The sequence below is a fragment of the Petaurus breviceps genome, unplaced genomic scaffold, assembly GCF_028583685.1.
Source record: "Petaurus breviceps papuanus isolate PSGF00001 unplaced genomic scaffold, PetGlider_PUasm1.0 685, whole genome shotgun sequence".
In the NCBI taxonomy this organism is placed as follows: domain Eukaryota; kingdom Metazoa; phylum Chordata; class Mammalia; order Diprotodontia; family Petauridae; genus Petaurus; species Petaurus breviceps.
In genome coordinates this window covers 4650202-4666518 of record NW_027186455.1, presented here as the reverse complement: position 1 = coordinate 4666518, position 16317 = coordinate 4650202, and the positions used below count along the sequence as shown (strand labels likewise).

The 16317-nt window shown below is 40.9% G+C and overlaps 1 protein-coding gene across 5 annotated transcripts in view; it reads left to right on the top strand.

The window, feature by feature from the left end:
* SIL1 (SIL1 nucleotide exchange factor) overlaps positions 1–16317 on the top strand; it is a 254806-nt gene that overhangs the window by 57579 nt on the left and 180910 nt on the right. Inside the window, exon 3 of one of the 5 annotated variants that reach the window (XM_069104315.1) lies at positions 12076–12126. The exons of the other annotated variants lie outside the window; for them this stretch is intronic. The gene's annotated coding sequence lies outside the window, so the exon portion shown is untranslated. The remainder of the gene's footprint in view (positions 1–12075; positions 12127–16317) is intronic. 5 annotated transcript variants of the gene reach the window in all.

The following is a 16317-nucleotide window of genomic DNA, read 5'->3' as shown; positions in this document are numbered from 1 at the left end:
CTCTCTCTCTCTCTCTCTCTCTCTCTCTCTCTCTCTCTCTCTGTCTCTCATTCACACACAACACACACACAGAGTTTTACATAGACTTATGATGACATTACGAGGTAAAAAGAAAAGTTTAATTAGCCTATCAGGTCAGGCTGCTTGGCCATTTTCCTTATTTGGAAGGTTCAGTAACAGGGACGTGATGTCACATGATTTTGGAGTTAACCTTAGGGTTAGAATAACCTTGGGGTCTCAGGAGTTAATAAAGATCAGGTTTGTGCCTATGGGTTAAAATAATGGGTTTTCTCTATAGTTAATCTGATCAGAATTCTCTGATTTTGGCATGAAATTTCAAAGACAGTGGAAATAAAATAACCTGATGTTGAATAAATTACTGCCTGAGGGTCTTTCTCTGTTTACACAACCATGTATGTACCTCTGTTTCCTTGGTCTTTGAAGTTAACTTTTCTAGTGTGTTTCCCCCTAAACTCACAGTACATGCATAGGTTAGCCTATCTCCTTCACAACTGGAAAGGTAGAAAGGGGCCAGGTTTTGAAAGACTTCAAAAGCCAAATACAGGATTTTATATTTGATCCTGGAAGTAATAGAGTGGCACAGGAGTTTAGTGATTGGGGGGAAGGGAGGAGAAGGTTGACATGGTTAAACCTGTGCTTTAAGAAGATCCCTTTGGCAGCAGAGTGGAAGATGCACTAGCTTTGGAGGGAGGCCAGCCAGCAGGCTATTACAATAGATGAAGGCTTCAACCAGAGTGACAGCTTGTGAGCTGAGAGAATAGATGTATCGAACTAGACTTGGCAGTGATCAGCAGTAGGACATCCAGGTCTGGTGTCCTAGATCACATGTGTCAAACACAGCCAGTAACACTCCTGAGTGTATCCAGAACCAGATTAAAATGTAATTGGGAAATATTTAGCAAAATAAATAAAAATACAAAGGAACATAGATAATGTTAATATATGGTTTTTTAAGTCAATGTGCAACCTTCAGGGATCCTTATGTATAGTTTAGTGACCCCCTTCCTATTTGAGTTTGATTCTACTGTCCTAGAGTGTAATAGGGAAGTTTAGAAGAAAGGAAGAGTTTGGGAGGGAAAGATGAATTCTGTTTTGTATATGTTGAGTTTGAGATGTCTGTGTATGAGACATTAGTTTGAGATATCCAATAGACAGTTGGTCATTTAAGATTGGAGGTCAGGAGAGAGGTTAGGGATGCATAAATAGATCTGAGAACTATCTGCTCAAAGGTGACAAAAATGAGTCCTTCCTTTTATCAAAGAAAGACAGTTAAAAAAAAACTGACACAGTAACCTCAACTGATAATGTATATACTGTTCCCTTTCTACCTTTCTAGTCTTTTTACATATTCATGTACAGAATCATATTTTTAAAAATCTCTTCTTTGGTTTCCTAGAAATTATGTTTTAATGTTTTTTCTGCTTTTTAAAATTTTTCTCCAGACTTCTGGGAAAAGCCTCTTGGATGGATTCTCTACAGAAAAAAAAATAGGTGAATGGATTAAAGATGATAACGAGAAATTTATGGAGACCCTTCTAAGGGCAATATCCCCCTCCTCTTTTGTAAAGGAATTAGACCAAGGTCAAGTTTTTGGGAAGAACCTTCTTCTATTCAAAGAGAGGCACTCAATTGACTTTTATTTATTTTGGATTCTAGATCTGAATATAGATCATTGGGAAGATTTCTGGAGGAAAATGGTCAAGAAGAAGGAATAGAGATACATGTAGTGGCTCAATGTTAGTTAGTTAGTCCAGACTGTATCTTTTCCTTATTCAAGATTCCTATGAATGTTACTTGAAATTCTTTGGGGAGATAGTCTTGTCAGGAAGGTTTTGGAGACTATGCCAGTTTGGACATCTTGTTCTCCAAGTTAGAAATGACTTAGATATAGATTTTGGCAATATTAAATAAAATTTTTCTTACATATTTGAGCCTTAATCACAGAGTATGGTGTTAGTGTTAATTTCTTTCATTATAGTCCTGCCATACTGGTCTACTTGCTTTTTTCACAAATGACATTGCGTTATCATTCCCTGTTCCTGTGCACTGGTTGTGGGCATGATCCCTGCTCTAGCAAGCAAAGTCCTTCCTTTCCAACTCCTTAACTTCTGCCCCTTGATGTAATGGTATGAAAACACCCCTTGTCATAGAAGAGGAAGGAAGGAGAGAGACAGAAATAGGGAGCTAACAGTACTGAATGGTATTGTGCTGGGCTTAGGCTCTTTTTGCCATCTCCTAGGACTGGTATCCCCCTCCCTGCCCCATCCCCAACCCCACATATTTTGGGTCCAGTTAGCCAGTTGTGGTTTGAGGTTCGGATGTGGCTAGTTACTTTCTCGAGTGCTTGTCCCTTGCTTGTCACATTTGTTTTTAAGAATTATTAAGAACCTGAGAGCATCTCCAGAAGCCACACCAAAGTAAACCATACTGGTCTCCTTAATTAGGTGTTAAGTGCCCAGGCAAGCAGAAGACAGCCTTGGAATTTGAGGTGGCCATAGAAATGAGAATGGTCTCGGGCTTTCTAGACAGGTGCAGTGAGCTGAATCTTGGCCGACTTTCCTACCTAATCTTGATGACTGATTTAGATGTTGGATTGCTTGTTCTCCCCAGCATGCTGCCAGAAGGGTCCTGATCTTTTTGTGAATTCCTTTTTTTTTTCCTGCTTGCTCAGCAGGTTATCTAGATTGGAAAACTACCAAGTCCTCTGCACAAATCTCTCTCTGGGTTGGGCCAGCCATGCTTCTCATTTTGAATGGTTTTGTTGCGGATGTGGAGACATAGCAAATGATTAGTATGTAGGGGCTCAGAGGGCCTTTGTGTTTTCCCTATTGCCCATCACCTTTCTGTGAGCCACAACTTGGAAATTTGGTTTATCTGAAACAATTGTATTTTGCCTACTTGCTTATCAAAACAATTGCTTTTCAGGGAGGAGGGGTTGTGATATTGATTGTGCTTGCTTTACGGAGTGCTTTCCTGTATGGTGTAACAAACCGGAGGCTGCAGTAGTAGTTTTAGGGAGTCATACAGAGTAAAATCACCAAGAAGTGAAATAGAATGGAATAAATGAATGGAAATGCCTCCTGTGGAGGGGAATAGCAAGCTATTTCAGTTTCAGATGGGTAGAAATCAGGGGAGGTAAGCAGCCCAGACAAGGAACAAGGGGAACTTGGATGCTTACAGGGGCTAGTAAAGTATCTAAAGAAATTGGGATGGAATGGGGCAGCCCTTCAAGGAAGAGGTACTGAAAATTGGGTGTGAAGTCGCTTCCTTCCCCCTTTGCACTCCTGAAATGACAGATCTCTTTTGAATCTGGCCAGGATTAGGGACGTCATTCCTGCCAACTGAAATAAACACTACATGTATGCCATTTGCTTCTGAGCTAAATGTATCTTGCCTATAAATTGGCAGTGTAACAGATTGTTTCCTGGATATGTTTACTTAGGCAAGTATCTGGTATTTGACATGTAGTTATGTAATGAGAGGCCAAATGCAGGAGGCCTTTTTCCTTGGAGTGTCCTGTGTTCCCTGTGAATTCCCTGGGCTCACCAGAGGCGTCACCATCATATTCTAGACAGTTAGGACTCAGAGTCTGTTTCCTGGGTTTCACATTGAGTGGGATTTCATTGGCTGTGCCATGAAATCCAATCAGTTGTATGATGGAGGCTCAGGGGCAGGGCCAGACTAGAGATTTTGTTGATGTGCCTGCTGGCAAGTCAACTTGTAACCCTACCTGCTGCACTAACTCCTGTTGTGTCCTCTTAGTAAGTGTGCCTGTTTCGTGATATACCACTCTGTAGAAGAACTGATAACAGATGGGCAAAGCCTCTCTCTCTCTCTCTCTCTCTCTCTCTCTTGCCTGTGTATAAGTACTTGCATGTGTGTGTTTGTGTGCCTGCAAGTAAATGCAAATTTTTCTTTTTTTTTTTTTTTAATGCACTTTCAAAAATAATTGTAGCCCAGTTTGGCTACTTTCCATATGAAGAATTTGTTTGCTCCCTATTTAGGCAATTTGTACTACTTTCCTGATCTCTACCAAGCTATGGTGAGAAACTACCTCATTAGGAGCCTATGTGGGGGAGTGCAGGGCTCCCTTTACCCTTTCCTAGTGGCACTTAGAATTTTCTTCCTTCAGATTACCAAGGAGAGGGAGCTGGGAGTGATTCCCAATGGACAACACATTCTGTGCCAATGTCCAGGCTTCTTAAGAAATTTAATTAAACAGCTAATAAACTGAAGTATGTTTAAAGTTAAACTATGAATTTGTTGACATTAAACATAGTTATTTAAATATCATTTAATTGGAATTTTAATATTGCTTTTTGAACCAGAATTTAGTTATCAGTATTCACATGTATATGCTTGCCAACCCTAAATAACGAGTGGGGGATCAGAAAACCTTTGGATGGGAGCTTGGCCTGTGAGGAGAGAAAAATAATTTACAGCTGCTAAAATATTTCAGCTGTTTCTTTTCCTGGTTATTCTCTTCACTGCTGATTTAGTGAACTATTATTGGAATGGGATACTTACCCTGCCATCTGGGATTTAGGATGATCACATTTTGGTTTTCCAGTATAAATTTTGAAGTCGTGGGGGACTGGCTGGGTTTAGGATAGTTGCTACTGAGGGCAGGGAGAGGAGAGGTGTTTCTGGTCCCATCTTCATGACTGCTGGAATTAGTGTTTTTCATGTTCCTCTGATTCTATTGTGTTTGACTGGATTCATTGAGGTTGAATGGGGTAAGCTGTTGACATGGAGTCAAGGGGAGGTAGAGGGAAACTGAAGAAAAGAAAGCATTGTTTAGTATGATACTAACCAAAGATCACTTGGCCTAATGGCTGTCCTTCTGGAGCTAAATTTTTATTGTCTCAATAAGCAGCGTAGACAGGTGAGCGTGTTATGTTTTTGAAGGGCATTGAAAGATGTTCCTGAGCCCCCAAAATAATTTTCCCACCCACTAATGTGCCAGAGAGTCCTAACCATTAGAATCACTCTTTTGGATTAGAAAGCTCTTTGTAAAAAAGTATCTTGTTAGGTGTGGCAAGGTGGTGCAGTGAGTCAGGAGGCCCTGGAGTCAGGAGGACCCAAGTTCAGTTCCGGCCTGAGACACTTAACACCCACACAAAAATACTAGCTGTGTAACCTTGGGCAAATTACTTAACCCCGGTTGCCCTCCAAAAGGCAAAAAAAAAGTATCTTGTTAAAATGGAAAGTTTTGGTAAAAGGGGAAAAAATCCTGGTATAGGAGAGGTGTGACCAAGGGCAGGACTGGCTGATCAGGAGCATTCTTGTGAAGAGCTCTAGCCCATACAGAGGTGCTGAATGCCCAGGTGGAAAAGGCTCACAAGTGAAATGTCCTGTTGTTCAGATCCCAGACTGTAGCTTAGTAGGGCACTTTGTAACAGAGGGAATTTGACTCCTTTTTAGGGACCACAGCTTTCCACAGTCAGCTTTGTGTTTTGGGTCAGGGTTGGCTGTCTGTAGTCCTAGCTATGAAGGGCAAGAAGAGGTTTCAGTGTACTTGTGTGCCTGATGGTTGTATATCTGGTGAGCAGGAGGAGGGGCATGGAGGGAACAAGAATGGTAAAAATCAGTCTCAGGGAATTGGCATTTTCGGGTTCTCACTCCCCCATTCCCACCCTAGTCAGCTGAGTGCCAGCTGCAAGTTGGCTTCCTGTAGGCTTCAGGCAGTGCAGATGGATAAGGCTGAAGTGAGGACACAGAACTCAAGACCCAAACCCAGATAGCTCTCTTCTGTCTTCCTGATGCATGGTGTTAATGGACAGTTGAGTCTTTGGTGTGCTGGCTAGTCCTGTGTCCAGTGGTTAAGGTGGGAATTGAACCAATTGAGTAAGTGAGTGGTTTCTGTTAATTAAATGAACAGTTTTTAGAAAAAGTTAGTTTGGGTTCAGATCATGGGATTTAGAGTTATAAAGGACCTTAGAGATCATGAGCACCAGATTTAAATTAAAGAACTTTTGTTTGAGTCCCTGTTCCAATTTTAGGTTCTGTGATTTTGGTTCAGATTTTGCTCTCTGACATATATTCTTCCATCTGATGACACCAGCCTTCTGGCTGTTCCACAGACAAGATTCTCCATCTCTCAGCTCTGGGCCTTCTCTCTGGCTGTCCGCCATGCCTGCATTACTCTCCTTCCTTTGCTCTGACTGGCTCCCTGACTTCCTTTAAATACCAACTAAAATCCCACCTTCTACAAGAAGCCCTCCCTAACTTCACCTGATTCCAGTGCTTTCCCTCTTTTAATTATTTCCTATTTATCCTGTATATAGTTTATTTTGTGTACATTTGTTTGCATATTGTCTCTCACTGGAGTACAAGTTTGTTGAGGGCAGGGACTTTTTTTTTGCCTCTATTTGTGCTAAGTTCCCTAGCACTTGGCACAGTGTCTGCCACAGGTACTTAACTTTTATTGAATCGAATTTTTAGAGGAGGGCCTTGCCTAAACATCAAATGGCCTCATCTTCTAGGGCATTATTGATGGTTTTAAACCCCCATTCACTCTCACTGCATTGAGCACAGAGAAAAGGGGGGCAAATTTGTATTGTTGCCTTCTAAACCAGCAAGTGAATGGTTGGGTCAAAAAAGTCCTTGCTGACATCATTATTTTCAGAACATCCTCTTTTTAGGGAAATGGAAGAGATGGTTTCACAAAAAGATTGAGAGCTGTGCTAGACCCTATATTTTCAGAGAATTTCTTTAGCAATTCAATTTGAACATTTTTTTTACTATGAATTTAATAAGCACCAAAAAAGAACATTTCCATACAAATAGTATATGGGATATGGGAAAAAATGATTACATTGGAAATTGTCAATCTCTATAGCAATTCCATTTGATAAACATTTATTAAATGTCTATTGTACGAGACCATGTTGCTTAGGCTTAGAATTAAATATGGCTTATGATCCAAAGCCATTAATAAATGTATATGTATTTAGCGTAAAAAACAGTGCATTTAAAAATATCTGCTCCTTAATTGCCTTGTCAGTGCCAAGTTTAGGTTTCTTTGTTTCTTGGCTACCTACCCAGCCTCCTACCTCCCTTGGAGAACTCGCCTGATTTTTCTCAGGGCATTAGGTAGGATCATAAAAGCCTTGAGTTATGATTCTCCAAGCTGCATGCAAGGCGTCTGGTTTTTGTGTTTCCACCCACGTATGTAAATGTGTACACTTTAAAATTCATCTCCCTTTCAAGTTTTAAAGCATCCAAGATTATAAATAGCCCTGGGCTCTTGTACGTGTTAAAAATAAAATGGAATATTGGTTTAGTTGCTGATGTACCTGGAAGGCACATTTGGTACCAACATAGTAGTAACAAGTTCTTCACTCTGTGACCTGGCCTGCGTGCTAAGTACTTTCAGTGAGTAAATGCTGCTTTCTTGGGGTTTCTGAATTAGTTTATTTAATAGCTGTGATTGTTGCCCACCTGGTCATTACTGAGTTCTAATTAGTGTCTAAGATTTCCAAGAACAGTAACCATTAGGATGCTGGCTACTCCTTATCAGGTTTTCTCTTCAGTGTTCTTCTCAGGGACTTCCAGTTGGAAGAGCCATGGCCACCAGCTGTTTGGAAACAGGCATCTTGAAGGCAAGGAGAACTTATGTTTATTTCTGTTGTATGGGGCCCATCACCTTTGGGAACCGGTGATGATACTAATAACTTCTTATTGGAACCTCTCTCTGGAGCCCAGGGAGATTGTGGAACCTTGCAGTCTAAAAGGTCAGAGCTTATTATAGCAGAATAAATATTGATTTGTTTGTTTTATACACCACAAGTTTGAGAGTCCTAAGCCTTGCTTGATGGTCCCAGCTCAGCCACAGATGTGCTGTGTGCTGGGCAGCAGATGAAGCACAAACCATTTTTAGACCTTATTTATATTGTTTGTAAGAGTGTAGGTGGATTAAACCTTGTCTTAGTTCTTCTGTAGTCTCAAAGCATGTTGTATTGGGTGGGAGATCACACAGAAGTTCTTGGAGCTTTTGTAGGGAAAGATACTAGAAAAATCTCATTGTCTCTGCTTCTGAGGATTGTCAGGGTGGACCAGTGGGGTAATGTGGAGTGGAGGGTTGAGCCTTAGTTTAGACCCTGAGAAATTGGAGAGGCAGACAGAAATTTGTTCTTGACATAAAGGGAGTGTGAAGGTTTAGCTCAGAAAAGAATTTAGAAGCACTCACTTCCTGCCTCTTACCCCACACCTGTCTCCTACCTCCTGAGTGTTTTCTGCCATTTTCTGGGGATGCTTTATATTTCAAGATGTAGAGATGTACTGGTTTACTTGTATCCCTATGAATCTTCCAGAGTCCATCTTTAGAGTTAAATTACTAAAGGAAGGAGACACAGCAGTGGGAATTAATGAAATATGCCCGAGTCTTCAGATTCTTTTGAATTGTGAAGTGGAATCTGTAGTGGCTGCACTCAGCTAATGCTGCAGCCGGTGCTGATGCAGAGCCAGCAAGCATCAGTCAAATGCCTCCCATTAAGAAGAGGCTTAATGGAAGCTTCAGTCCTGTTGTCACCAATACAGATGAGGTCTGCAGACATTCACAAGCATAACTTGTAGCAAGATCAGAGACTCAGCTTGTGGACAATCACATGGCTCAGCAGAACAATTGCTGTAGTGGAAATATCTTATTCACAGGATGGAAAGCACCTTCATGGGGTAGTGTTGGGGGAGGGTAACTCCTTTCTCATTTTTTTAATCCCCGAAAGTTTTTTTTTTTTACATAAAACATGCAGTTACTTCTAGCTGTAGCTAGAATTATGCTATTGTTTGTTAGGTACATATGTAGCAGGAGACAGGTTTGTGAAAAAGAAGAAAATGAAGCTCCTATTACTGTACAGCTCCCCTTCCAGGATTTCCAATCTAGAGAGCCTTCCTTTTGACCTACTAGAAAAGGGACTTGGTTATAAGTCAGGGGACCTGGATTCCACTTCTCTTTGCCACTGACTTGTAGAATACCCTTGGGCAAGACCCTTCCTCTTGGCATACTTCACAGAAGTGTTGTGAGGATCATTGAAAAGATCTTAGAGATTATCTCATTCAAACCCCCAAGTAGGACAAGAAAAATTCTATCTAAATGTGAAAAATCAGAGACTTTGTCATTGTGGAGAACTAACTCCTTGTGTGGGATAGCTTTTGACTCACCTTTGACTTAGTACTTAAGTTTTTGTTTGAGCCACAAAGAAGTAAAATGATTTGACCAGAGTCACTAAAAAGTGATTGAAGTGGGATTTGAACCCAGCTCTTCCTGAATCTAAGCCTAAGTACCTATCCATTGCACCATGATGCTTCTAAGTTCCCTCTATAACATCCCTTAAATGTCTAGTTTCTGCTTGAATATTACAGTATTCCTTGAGTCTGTGTCTGGTGAGTTTCACTGTTTCTGAAGTCCATGCATTCTATTTTTTTAAACAATAATTATTAGGAAGTTTTTCTGTTCATTGATCCATTACCTACCTCCTTTTGATTTACACCATTGACCTGCTTAGTTCTGTCCTCTAGAACTACACAGACTGAATCTAATACTTCTTCTATTTGATAACCTTTCAAGTTTTTGAAGATGGTTTTTGTTCCCCCTAAGGTCTATCTTGGCTAAACATCCCTAGTTCCTTAATTGTTCTTCGTATGAAATGTCAGTTATACTTCTCAGAGTTTTAACAATATGCTATAGATGTGGCCTGATCAGTGCAGAGTATAGTCAGACAATTACCTCTCTTGATCTGGCTATTCTATTTCTATTGGTATATAATTCAGTTAAATTTGTGTGGGCACTGTGTTGGGCCTTATGGGAAATACGAAATTTCATTAATATACAGTAACTTCATGGAGCTGATAGTGTAATGGGGGTATAACAGACATAATTGTAATATGTAATATGTAAATGCATTCAAGAAGTGTAAAACTGCCACATATGAACTTCAGTGGTTAAAAATTGACTAGTGGTTGGGTGGCCCAGGGAAAGCTTTATTGAAGACCTGCTTCAGTAAAGTTGGTTTAAAAAAAAAAAGTATAGGTAGGAATCTAGCAAAGTAGGGTGGAAGGTGGAGGAAATTCCAAGCCTAGGAAATAATGGACTCAGCAATGGTATGGGGGCAGGAAAGCATAGATGGGGAATCTTTAGGAGACAGAGAATAGTCCGGATTGATGGGAATATAGAGTACATATGGGGAGTAATATGAGGTGAGTCTGGAAAGATTGTAGTGCCCAGTTGTGGAGGCCTGAGACCCAGTCACATTGTCTCCAACACTTTATTGAAACTATACTCTTAGTTTATTGTGAGATCCAGAGCCATAGCAAAGGCAAGGCAAGTGAGGCATTTACTTCTGGCATATAAAACTGAGGAGTGCAGAAGATACCAAAAATATAGTTACTGTCATGACATTAGATTGGTGTATGTGTCCAGGAGAAGGGAACAGAGACACAGTTTTACATTCTTACCTTGGGTGGTATGGTGCTGGCCAGATGGAGTGGTCTTCCTCATAATTCTGTTTTGACTTCTTCAATACTTGACATTACTTATATCATCCCCTCCTTTTCCTTATTTCCCCTTATCTGTTACTCACATGATGACCACTCTAGTAGAGGATACCCTGGTATAGGCCCTGATCACCTCTTTCTCTTGGACTATTATAATAGCCTTCTCATTGATATCTTTGTCTCAGCCCTCTCTCTACCCCAATCCTCCACACAAATGCCACAGTGATTTTCCTAAATCACAAGTCTAGTTATGTTAAATCTTCGACTTCCTTATCTTGGTACACTTAGTTGGCTCCCAGATACTTTTAGGATCAAATGTTAAACACACTTTCATTTAAAGCCCTTCATAACCTGAATCTTTTTTACCTTTCCTTATAATTTACTCCCCTCCATTCATTCTATGATCCAGCTATACTCACTTATTACTCCTTACATGTGACACTCCAAGTCTGGACTCCATGCCTTTTCATTGGTTGCTCCCCATCCCTGCCACTCTCCATGCTTGGGATGCTGCTTACATCTACCTCCTTCTTATCTTTCCTGACTTTTTTCAAGACACAGTTAAAGTTCCACTTACTACAGGAGGCATTTCCTGGTCCATTCCCTCTTCTCTCCTCTTCCGCTCCTCTTTCCCTCTTAGATTTTCTTCACTTATGCATCCATCTCTCTCTTTCTCTCTGTGTATGCACGCATGAATGTATGTATGTATGTGTCTATCCATCTTTCTATCTATCTATCTATCTATCTATCTATCTATCTATCTATCTATCTATCTATCTATCTATCTATCTATCTCTATATCTATTTATTTGGCTTGTACATAGTTATTTACATGTTTTAGAATGTGTTCCTTGAGGGTCAAGATCACATTTTGGCCTTTTGTTGTATCCCTAGTACTAAATAGTAAGGAAGCACTTAAATTCTTGCTTACTAACTGCTTATGACACTCCAGTATCCTGGCTCTCTTACTTCTCTGACTGCTCTTTATTTCTTTGTTGGCTTCTCTTCCTTCTTGTATCTTATTTTAGGCTGAAGTCTTGACCTTCTGCTCTTCCCTTTATATTTTTTCTTGTGAAAAGCTCATCCATTTTTAGAGTTTCAATTCACTATTTTGGTGATGGCTTCTAAATTGGTAGTTCTGACCTTTCACTCAAGTTCTAATCCCATATCTTCAAATGCTCATAATAGGAATTTTTATTTGGATGTCCTGTTACCTCACCAAACTCAAGACATCTAAAACAGGATTCAATGTCCTTACCTCCTTAGAAACTCAGCACCGCTTGTTAACTTCCCAGAGTCTATATCAAACATCAAAAGTAAGTCATTCTGTTCCATCCTGTGTTATTTGCTGCCTGTTAGTACAGTAGGGACTCTGTTTTGAATTGCACTAGCGAAGGAATTTTTTGCCATAAGAACTTATCAGGGTAGGTCATGCCTCTTTAGGAAAGCCTATATTATATTTGTCGTTTATTTATTTTTGGCTTTTTGTCTTTCTTTGCTTGTTAGCTCTTTATCCAACCATAGTCCTAGGGCTCATCTTGTTCCTTCTGTTCTTTCTAGCTTACACATCATAGATTAAGAGTCATCCAGTCCAGTCCCTTCATTATACAGGTAAGGAAACTGAACCTCAGAGACATGAAAGGACATACCCCAAATCACACAGCTTTTTACTGCTTTCTTTCTTAACTGTTCTTCTTTTTTCCCCTTGGATCTATCCTGGTGTGATCACAGCAAGCATTCAGTATTTGTGTAGCTCATTTCATTCAGTCTTTTAGCCTTATGGAGCAGGTACCCTTCTGATTGTGTAAGTGGTCAGACCTCAAGACCCCATTATTTGCTTTTTGTCTCACAGTGAATTAAAGACTGTCATGGAGTCAGAACCCACGGTTTTTGTTTCCCAGCCCAGGATTCTTCTAGCTCACTGTCTACTTTATAACTTTTCTCCATAGTTCACATTTCTAAGAAAAAAGGCTGCATGCTTGGCCCTCTGAGCCTTTTTTCTCCTTCAAATTGTTCTTTATGATTCATTTCTTTCCTCAAGTCTCTATACGTTATTTTCTGTTGCCAGTGGCCTTTCTCTGCTATTTCTTCATATTGTTTTCCAGCTTTCCATTTGCCTATTCAATTTAGATGGCAAATTCTTGTTTGTAAAGAGGTGAGTGACTGTTTGTATGTGTGTATGTGCACTAGTGCAGCCCATATATAATAATGAATGTGTGTCTTAGGAAAGAACTCACTCTTTAACCTTCAGTTTGCAAAATAGTGTATTGTCTTCCAGCTGTTCTTACATCTGTCCCTGGGTATTGGCTATTCTTTTTGGCAATAGCCACAGCCTCATTAGATGGATGATATTGGAAATATGGTGAATGGGCTTTGTTTGCCTTCCAGTCTTTCTTTCTCATCTTCATCTGTTGGAGTCTTTGTTTAAAATCTCTTTCCTTCACGTGTGAATTGCAACACAACAAATTGCTTTTGTCTCTTAAGTTTGAATTGTCAGGTGAAATGCTTGGTGCACAGATGCTCTTTGGGAGGCAGAGAGAGGACTAGTTGAGAGAACCCTAACCTATAGGGCCAGATACCTGATTAGAATTCTGGTTTGGGCTTTGCAAGTCATCTGACTTCATATGCAATCTGAGGGTAAAAAAAAATGTACTTTCTTATCGCTTGAAATTTATGGTGCCCTTCTCCTTCTCAAGGATTCAGGGAGAGCCTATATGATAATCAGTCAAATTCTAGTGTGAACTCAGAAGGGTTTCAATAGGGACTTCTGTAGTTAGCAGTTCTGGGATATCTCGTCCTTAGAGGGTTCACTGAACTATGGCTTTGGAACAGATTTAGCTGTACTTCTATATCTAGGAGCCAAACCAGTCTTTCTCAGTACTTCCTTCTTCTTTGTTTTTTTTCAGTGTATGTTCTCTTTCTTTTTGTATCTGTGCCTTGAGACAAGTTACGAGAAAACATCTTGTTTGATCTGTTATTTCCCACCCCTCCTCCCCCCCAAGCAGGTCCCTGCATCCCATCTTCCTATTCTTTCTGAATGGAGTGGGAATGAGTGGTAGGCGAGGGCTGGTGAGTCCCTGTTCCTCCCCGCCTCCCTCAACCCCCTGCCCACACTCTTCCCCCAGAGCATCTGCTCTGGGCTGCTATAAGCTGGCATTACAGATTGCTGAGAACATCCAACCTTTATTTAAGTAGTGGCACAGCCTATAAATGGCCGATTTTGATAGAAAAATGGGCAACTCAAGTACCTTATTATCTCTTTTGTCCCGAAGCCCAAAGGATACTTAGGGGAAGACTTATTGGTGGAACATTGAAATAAACTTCTGTTTCCCAGGCTGAGCTATGTATGATCTTTTAAGTCAGGTGAAGAAAATAAAATAAAAAATGCAGGTTTGTCAACAAGATGGGTCCAAGGGTAATGGTGAAAGAACTTGTCTCAGATGTATTCAGGCACAGATGCATCCCAGGCACTTTTGGGCTTTGGACCTGCAGGAGGAGGAGGGTAGGTAAGAGGAGAATATCAGGGAACTTTCCCCAAGTGTTTATCAAATCTCTGTGCTCATCTGGCCCTCTGCCTAGGGAGTAGACTTTGTTCCTTCTTAGCATCAGGAGATCTTTTGGCTTCAAGTGTTGGACTCCTTCTTACTAATGCTGCTTAGATAGACTGTGGGCAGCCTTGTTGATCGTGACTGTGAGGCATTTACCTTGCTTTGTGTTCTGGGTAAAACTGGGAAAACCATTTTTCTGAGGAAAACTTATGTTCTCCCTCTATCTGTCTTGCTTTAGGTGAAGGCTAGGTTATGTGCAAATTAGTCAGCTCTCCTTGGTTTAGTGGAAAGAGGATCCAACTTCACCCCTCTCAGTTGATGTTCATTCCAGGGCCTTCCCTCTGGGGACCATTGCTACTAGGAGTGAGGGAAGGGGGAAGAGTGCTGACCTCATTTCTCTGTAGCCCCTTTAGCTATCTTTTTGTGCCCTTGGCTATGTTTTATAAGGGGTAATAAATTAAAGGGATGACTAGCTCAGATGTATAGTTTGGGTTTAGTGGGAAGATGAAGGATCCAATTGGTGAATCGATCAATCTTTGCTCCTTTTCTAGAGGAAAGACTAGAGGAGGTTGCTGGAGGTGTTATTCTCTTTATGCATGCTTGTGCCTGCTGGGAGCCGAATGGAAGGTACCATTGTTGCTGTACCATGACTACACATTACAGCAAATCAACCTGCGCCTTTGGAAGTGAGCTTTGTCTGTCAGCTATCTCTAACCTTTCTCCAGTTTATTTCCTTTTTCCCCCTTCTCCTTCCTCTTTGTCCTGTTCTCTTAATCCCCTTCCCCCTTCCTTTTCATCCTTGTCCTATCTCCATTCCTTCTGTTCCTCCTTTTCTTCCTATTCCCCAACACCTGTTTTGTTGCTTAGCAGTGGCTATGACAAAGGGGATCCAATTCCACTCTATATGTTTTACATTAAAATGTACTGCTTGGAGAAATGAAAACCAGTGTGACTGGATTGAAAGTGTGGGTTAATCTGGCTCCTTTCATCCCTTGTATGTATGTTTCTTAAGTTTGCTTCTTCATCTCTTCCTCCCACCTCTTCTTCCCCTTTAGTCAGCAGGAGACCCAGGATTTGTTTTGCTCCTTGGTGGAAAGGGCTTCAGGGAGGGAAGCTGTTCCTGCTTCAGCAGCCATCCTCCATCAACTGTCATAGCCTGTGGCCTTTTGTCCTTACTTTTTGTGGCTTCCCTTGCACAGACATGTCACAAATCATCCTGGAGAAGAACAAGGTTTTGTGAACTCCTTGTCTCTAGGAATGCTAGAACCAGTGCCCCTTGAGAGCCTGGCCATGGGAAGGTTTGTATGGCACTCAGCCTTCCCATTTTGTTAAAGGAAGAAAAGGAGAAAAAAGCCAGCAAAAACCAAAGGCTTTTTCTGCTGTAAAAGTGCAGCAGCTATTTTTAGTGTCTGAGCCTGTACTTTTCCATTCAGTTAGGCTTTTTTAGCTCAACACTGGGCCAGTAGGAATGTTTTCTTTCCCTGTTCCAGATGTCCTTTGGGAAGTCAGTCAGTCAATAAACGTTTATTAGGTGCCTACTAATGCGCTAGGCCTTGTGCTGAGGGCTGGGGATACAAAAAAGGAGGCAAAAGACAGTTCCTGCCCTGAGGGAGCTCATCATATAGTGGGGGGGGGGAAGGGGAGCGGTACAACATGCAATGGAATATACACCAACAAGCTGTATACAGTATAAATGAGAAATAATCTACTGAAGGAAGGCACCGGCACTGAGGGGTTGGGAAGCTTCTTGGGAAGGGCTGTCTCTCCCCCAGAATTGGGTTTGGGAACTGTGATAATCATAACCCAACAGTTTCATGGAGTTTATTCCTTGGGAAATTGTAGGAAGGAGTAATCAGCAAGCATATTTGAATTAATATAAATAAACCTTGAAATTAAACTGTGGTAATTCTGTGTAGCAGGGGGAGGGATTAATAGACAACCCATAATAATAGTAACAACTAACATTTATGTAGTATTCATTACAAATATTGTCTCATTTGACCCTCACAACAGCCCTGGGAGGTAAGTGCTATTATTATCTCCATTTTAGAGTTGAGGAAACTGAGGCAAACAGAGATTAAGTGATTTACCCATCGTCACACAGCTAGTGAGTATCTGATTTTGACACTTTGAATTGAGATCCTCCTGACTTCAGGCCTGCCACTTTCCCACTGTGTCATTTACCAGCCTATAGCCAATGTAGGCTACAATTAGGATGAATCTCAGGGCTACTGACATATTCTGGAGTTTTTCA